This window comes from Oryctolagus cuniculus, chromosome 7 (genome assembly GCF_964237555.1).
Source record: "Oryctolagus cuniculus chromosome 7, mOryCun1.1, whole genome shotgun sequence".
Taxonomy (NCBI): Eukaryota; Metazoa; Chordata; class Mammalia; order Lagomorpha; family Leporidae; genus Oryctolagus; species Oryctolagus cuniculus.
Genome location: NC_091438.1, coordinates 18,863,140 through 18,870,376, shown reverse-complemented (window position 1 = coordinate 18,870,376; position 7,237 = coordinate 18,863,140). Strand labels below are relative to the sequence as shown.

The window sequence follows — 7,237 nt, the reverse complement described above, 5'->3', positions numbered from 1 at the left end:
TTTAGTATTTTTTATGTTCTACTTAAAACTATTGGTTGAACTCTGTAATTAATACACAATTACTCTTAGGTGTTTAATTAATGCTGTAACTAGTACTCATATAGTATTTTACACTTTGTGTTTCTGTGTGGGTGCAAACTGTTGAAATCTTTACTTAATATATGTTAAATTGATCTTCTGTATATAAAGATAATTGAAAATTAATCTTGATGTGAATGGAAGGGGAGAGGGAGTGGGAGAGGAAATGTTGTGGGTGGGAGGGAAGTTAAGGGGGGGGAGCTATTATAATCCATAAGCTGTACTTTGGAAATTTATGTTCATTAAATAAAATAAAATAAAATATAAATTAAAAAAAATAAAATGGATCTCTGCATGCAGAGATGTGAAATAAGACCCCTACCTTACACCTTATACAAAAATCAACTCAAAATGGATCAAGGACCAAAATATTATCTAATACCATCAAATTACTACAGGAAAACTCTGAAGGACATTGGCATAGGCAAGGGCTTCTTGAAAAAGAACTGCAGAAGCATAGGCAACCACAGCAAAAATAGACAAATGGGATTACATTAACCTGAAAAAGTTCTGCACTGCAAAACAAACACTCAGCAAAATGAAGGGGCAACTGACAGAATGGGAAAAAATATTTGCAAACAATGCAACTGACAAGGGATTAATATCCAGGATCTGTAAAGAACTCAAATTCAACAACAGCAAAACAAGCAATCCAGTTAAGAAATGGACAAAGGATTTAAACAGACATTTTTCAAAAGAAAATTCAAATGGCCAACAGACAGTTGAAAAAACGCTCAGGATCACTGGCCTTCAAAGAAATGCAAATCAAAATCACAATGAGGTTTTATCTCACCCTAGTTAGAATGGCTCTCATACAGAAGTCAAACAATAAATGCTGGTGAGGTACCCTAATGGTAACTAATCTACTGTTGGTGGAAATGTAAACTGGTGCAGCTCACTGTGGAAAACAGTATGGAGATACCTCAGAAATCTGAATATAGACCTACCATATGACCTAGCCATCCCACTCCTGGGAGTTTACCCAAACCAAAATAAATCAGCATATGAAAGAGTTATCTGTACCCTCATGTTTATAGCAGCTCAGTTCACAATAGCTAAGATATGGAATCAACCTAGATGTCCATCAACTGGTGACTAAAGAAATTATCGTGGTGTTCATACACTATGGAGTACTACACCTCTGTAAAGGAAAAAAAAAAAGAAATCCTGTCTTTTGCAACAAAATGGATGCAACTGGAAATAATTATATTTAATGAAATAAGCCAGTCACAAAAAGACAGACATCATATGTTTTCCCTGATAAGGGATAATTAATAGAGTACCTAAAACATAATGTACTGGAGTGAAATGGACATTTTGAGATTAGATGATTATTTACAGCCCTTGTCTCTACTGTTAAGGAACAGGGTTTTTTCTTATTATTTGTTGAACTCTTTACTTAGTGTAGGGTTAATCCTATCAGTATAGAGTAAAAGCAAATCATTGTAAAAATTAAGAGTAGGACCAGGAAAGGAAGGTTGAGGAAGGGTGGAAGCATGAGTGGGAGGGAGGAGTGGGAGGAAAGTATGACTAAGTTCCTAAATCTGTACATATGAAATACATTAATTTGTACACCTAAGGTAAAATTTTAAAAAATATTAACTACAAAAAATGGAAGAGGCAAATCAGGAATGTCAATCCTACCTCTACCTAAAATTTTGGTATTTTGTTCCTCAAAAAAAAAAATCTGTTAAATTTGATTTTTGACACACGCCTCTGGGTATTCACTGAAAGAGCAGACACTCCACTAAGCCATGGAGGCATAGTCCAAACATAAAAGCCAGTGGGGGGGTGGGGAGAACAAGTATCACCATAGACACTTAACAATAAATGCAGCAATTCAAGAAACAAGAATAAGGAAGACAACATGATGCCCCCAAAAGAACACAACACTTCAATACTAGAATGTGAAGATGAAGAGATTGATGCAATTCCAGATATGGATTTCAAAAAGTTGATCACAGGATTACCTAGAAGTAATCAAAAGCAAATTCATGAACTAAAGAAATCCATACATGACCCGAATGAAAGTTTATCCCACAAACTTGAGATTTTAAAAAGAAATTAAAATGAAATATTGGAAATGAAGAATTCAATAGACAAATAAAAAATGTGGCAGAAAGCCTTAACAACAGACTTAGTGAGGCAGAAAAAAGAATATCCAAGTTAGAAGACAAATCTCTAGAAATTTTACAGTCAGACCAAAAAAAGGAAGAAGAAATTAAAAACTAAAAAATAGTGTTAGATTTATGGGATGCTACCAAGAGAAAGAAGGGACATCCAAGTACAGGAAGCAAACAGAACTCCTAACAGACATGACCATAAAAGATCTTCACCACGACACATTATAGTCAAGCTCTCCACAGTAAAACAAAGACAAAGTTCTAAAATATGCACAAGAGAATTGCCATATTACTTTCAGAGGATCTCCAATTAGCCTTAAGAAATCCTACAGGCTAAGAGAGAATGACGAGATATATTCCAAGTCCTAAGAGAAAAAAAACTCAAACCAGAATACTATACCCAGCAAAGCTCTCATTTATGAATGAGGGTGAAATAAAGACCTTCCACAACATTGAAGAATGTCACCATATTTTTAGTCCCAAAAAGACAAATACCCTATGTTTTCTCTGGTATGTGGTAGTTAATATAGAAAGAATACCAAAAAAAATGTATAGGAAAAAAAGGACACTTTGTGTTTGATTGTCTTAGCCTTAGTTTATTCTCCTATGGAACGGTAGCCTTTACACTTTTTACTTATTGAATATTATGATTAATGGTGCATTAAGCCTGTGATTATAGAGTAGACTGAAATTATGTTTTTGCAAAAAAAATTTTAAAGACTGGAAAGAAGGAGGGGGGTTGAGGGAAGAAGCGGAGGAAGTATGCTTATCTTCTTAGAATTGTACCTCTGAAATACATGAAATCTGGTTTGGTTTTTTTTAGATTTATTTTATTTGAAAGAGTTACACAGAGAGAGGAGAGGCCAGACCAAAGCCAGGAGCTTCCTCTGGGTCTCCCACATGGGTGCAGGGGCCCAAGGACTTGAGCCATCTTCTACTGCCTTCCCAGGCCATAGCAGGGGGCTAGATCAGAAGCAGAGAAGCTGGGACTAGAACCGGTGCCCATATGGGATGCCAGTGCTTCAGGCCAGGGTGTTAACACCTGCTGAGCCACAGTGCTGGCCCAAAATATGTTCTTTTTATATTAAAATTTTTAAGGTAATAAAATTTATAAAAAGACCATTAATTTAATCACATCTGCAAAAATCCTTCTGCTATAAGAAGCAACAGCCATTCTTTACAGGGAAGACAGGGACAGGGGAAGGTGTGTTTTATTCCATCTACTACTGTCTCTAACACCAACCCCAACAAAAAAGTGGGTGCAAGTGCTCAGCCCTGGTCTGTGCCACAGCATTTGTGCACGAGGAGGAGCATAACCAACCCTTCTCAGCAATGCCTCATCTCCCCTTCCCACCCACTTAACAGAAACTCCAGAAGGCTGCCAACTGCATCTGTTTTGATCACTACAGAAGCCCAAACACCTGCACCCATACTTGAACCCAGCTGTCAGAGACTCCGTTGAATGAATAAATGAGTTAGTAAATTAAAAAAAAAAAAAACTTTACCCTTAAATCAAAGAAGATCAGGAGGGGAGAGGGAGACAGCCTTAGACCGTGACAAAATCGGTGCACCTGCTGAGCAGGGAAGCACAGAGCTGTGAAGACAGAAAGTGTCTATCCAGTGGTGTGAGCACAGTGCACCTCAGCTCTGCACCTTGTTGCCCAGACAAGGACACCATCCAGTTGCCCCTGGAACCATGTCCCAGGCAGAAGCAGACGAGACAGTCTACACGAGCCATGTTCCAGAAACACCAAGTTCATGGTCACAGATGAAGAGGAGGTTCACCCGTGCATAATGACATCACATTCTAGGAATCTGGGGGAGTAGGCAGGTCCCCCCAGCAGTTCCACACAGTCATCTGTAATTTGATCAGTGAAAATGTGATTTGTAGATTTACTGAGCTGGCTTGGAAACTTGTAAAAGTCCTTGCAGAACTGTATTCACAGGGTGGAAAATAAAAGGTTTGGGAAAGAGGAAAATTATGATTCAAACGATTTGCATATATGTAATATAAAATAAAACACACACATTTATCTTCAATCTTTTCATGAGCTAGGTGAGCACAGTTCCGTGGTATCCTTCATTATAAACCACAAGCACGTGAATCAACTACAGCACACAAATGTCAAATCTGACCAATGGAACAAGTATTAAAGATAATCATAAAAATGTGAGTAGAAGTCCTTTCCGACATTTCCATTTGTTCCCTGGTTGTTTGTAGTTGCCTATGCACAATGTTTTTAGCTACATGTTCCTTAGCCATTAGTTCACTTTAGTGAGTCTTTCCAAGACACCTAACTTCATCTTTATTGGAATGACTTTTTCTTTTTACATTCACTGACACGTTAAGTAGGAATGAATTAAATTAAGCACAGTGAACACCACTTACTCCACTCAGGTCCCCACTGCAGAGCTGATGCCTCCCTTGCCCAGATGCTGAGGACATGGGCTGTTGGAAGCTCATGCTGGGCCCTTTACTGGACTCCACTCCCTCAAGGGATCTCTGTGGTCCAAGCTCACAAGCCCTCTATGGAGGTGGCACAGAGCCAATAACTATATGATGCAGCCCCAAGACCCAGCCCCTTTGCTTCAGTATGAGACAATGTCAAAGGCCATTGCTGCCAGAGTGTCTGGGATACCAACAGAGGTTCCAGTTCAATGGCAGCCTCCCCTGTGCCATCAGGTACATGTTCCAGAACACTGCTTAAAGTCTCCTCTGCCTTTCTGCCTGAGAGTCTGTTTCAGGGATCAAAGAGCTGACTAAAGTACAACCAGAAAGGAAACACAAAAGTGATTGAAGTGAACGCAGAAGACTCTTGGGGAAGGCAGCACTCAGCAGATTTGGGCACCCACAGAGAGCAAGAGTGGGCAGTGTGCCCCATGAGCAGTAGCCAGGCTATCCACCCTGCATACCCTTTCCATGGATGTTACTCATCACCTACTGTGATGCAGTAGGTTAATCTTCTGCCTGAGGCGCCGGCATCCCATATGGATGCCTGTTCTAGTCCTGGCTGCTCCACTTACTAAACATACCCTGTGCATTAGGAACTGTTCAAAGTATCCCACATAGATTAACTCATTACATATACACAGCCAACACATTTTCATCCACAACAACTCCATGAGGTCATGTTACTATTATTATTATTATTATTCCTTTCACAGACCAGGAACCAAAAGGAACACAGAGGTGGGAGATCCCAGATGACTCAACAGGGTCGATCCACACTGACTTTAGCGTGGGATAAGAACAAAGGAAGGACATGTCCAGGGGCCTGCCTGGTGGAAATTTTCTGCAGAGAAGTGACAACACAGTGAAGATTCCCCGGGACAAGAGGAGACAGACACTGCTGCAGCAAGCCGTGCAGCACAGCCAGCTTGCCAGCTCTGAGCCACCATCTTACCAAGTCAAGGTGGGAAGAGAGTGTGCACTCCCCAGCGCTCAGTTTCAGCTGAGAGGAATTCCACAGTCACCCCTGACATGGACTGCAGCCTGGGGAGCTGACTGGGTCCCAGCCCTGCCAGGCGTGGAGCAGGGAGTCCCCTGCTCCCTTCCCCTCCCCCACTCCCACAGAGCACCATACATGCAGCAGTCAGGAGGAGACGCCAGCTTCTGAGAAATGAAAGGAGCCTGCGGCAACCCCTGGCACTGCTGATACTGCCCCAGAGAGAACCTTGCAGACCACGCTTGACTCCAGCCTGCAGCACAGGCGGGAGGCAGAGTGCGCACCTAGCCCCGGGCCCCATGCACAGAGAGCACACTGCCTGCCTCCCAAATACAAAATACAGTGGAAAGACTTACAGACCTGGTGATGCAGAAGAAAGAATATGTGACTCGGCCGTAACGTCCATTAGGGGAGTGAACCACGGAAGGAAGACCTTTCTCTCCATGGCTCTCTCTCTCACTGTCCTTAACTCTACCTGTCAAATAAATAAATAAAAAGAATGTGTGACTAGAAGACCAATCTTTGGAAATATCTCAGTCAGACCAAAAAAAAAAAAAAAAAAAAAGAATTAGCAATACTGCTAACAGTATTCCACAGATCTCGAACACTATCAAATGATATAACATATGGGTCTCTGAAAGTTTGAAAGGAGAGACTGGATTAGAATACCTATTCAGTGAAATAATAGTAGAAAAATTCTAGTAGTTCCTGGAGGAATGGAAAAACAAAATGGTGTAAAAGACTTATTCAGTGATACAATAGCAGAAAATTTCCTTAATTTGGAGAAATATATGGAATCCAAATACAAGACCCCAAAAGAATCAGAAAATATTTTCATAACATATTAGTCAAACATTCGAAAGTAAAACTTTAAAAATCCTAAAATGTGCAAGAGACAAATACCAGATTATCTTTTAAAAAAATTCCTAATTAGAATGACAACAGGTTTTTCTCATCAGAAACCCTACTGGCTAGGAGAGAATGAAGATCTACTATAAGTGAAAAAAAAAAAAAAAAAACCCGAAACTGTTAACCCATAACACAGTACCCAGCAAAATCCTCTTCTACAGGGGCTGGTGCTGTGGCTCAGCGGGTTAATGCCCTGACCTGAGGCGCCAGCATCCCATGTGGGCGCCGGTTCTGGTCCCGGCTGCTCCTCTTCCTGTCCAGCTCTCTGCTTTGTCCTGGGAAGGCACGAAGATGGTCCAAGCCTTTGGGCCCCTGCATCCACATGTGAGACCCGGAGGAGGCTCCTGGCTCCTGACTTCGGATTGGTGCAGCTCCGCCGTTGTGGCCATCTGGGGAGTGAACCAGCAGCTGGAAGACCTCTCTCTGTCTGTCTTTACCTCTCTGTACTTCTGTCTTTGAAATAAATAAAATAAATCTTTTTAAAAAAATCCTCTTCTACAAATGAAAATGAAATAAAGACAAACAATTTAACTTGAAAGAATTTGCCATCACTTGCCCAGCCTAACAAATGATACATAAGGACACGCTACACACAGAAGTAGAGAAAGGTATCATTACAAAAGAATGGGAAGGCAGAAAATCTAGTAATTGTGACTAATAAAATTATGCACAATAAATTAC

General features: G+C 40.8%; 1 long non-coding RNA gene across 1 annotated transcript in view; it reads right to left on the bottom strand.

Annotated features, from left to right (window-relative positions):
- Nucleotides 1–419: 419 nt before the first annotated feature.
- LOC127493541 (uncharacterized) overlaps nt 420–7,237 on the bottom strand; it is a 31,432-nt gene continuing 24,614 nt past the window's right edge. Inside the window, exons 2-3 of the long non-coding RNA XR_007923814.2 lie at nt 6,755–7,009; nt 420–6,122 (exon numbers count right to left, since the gene is read on the bottom strand). This is a non-coding gene — a long non-coding RNA (uncharacterized lncRNA). The remainder of the gene's footprint in view (nt 6,123–6,754; nt 7,010–7,237) is intronic.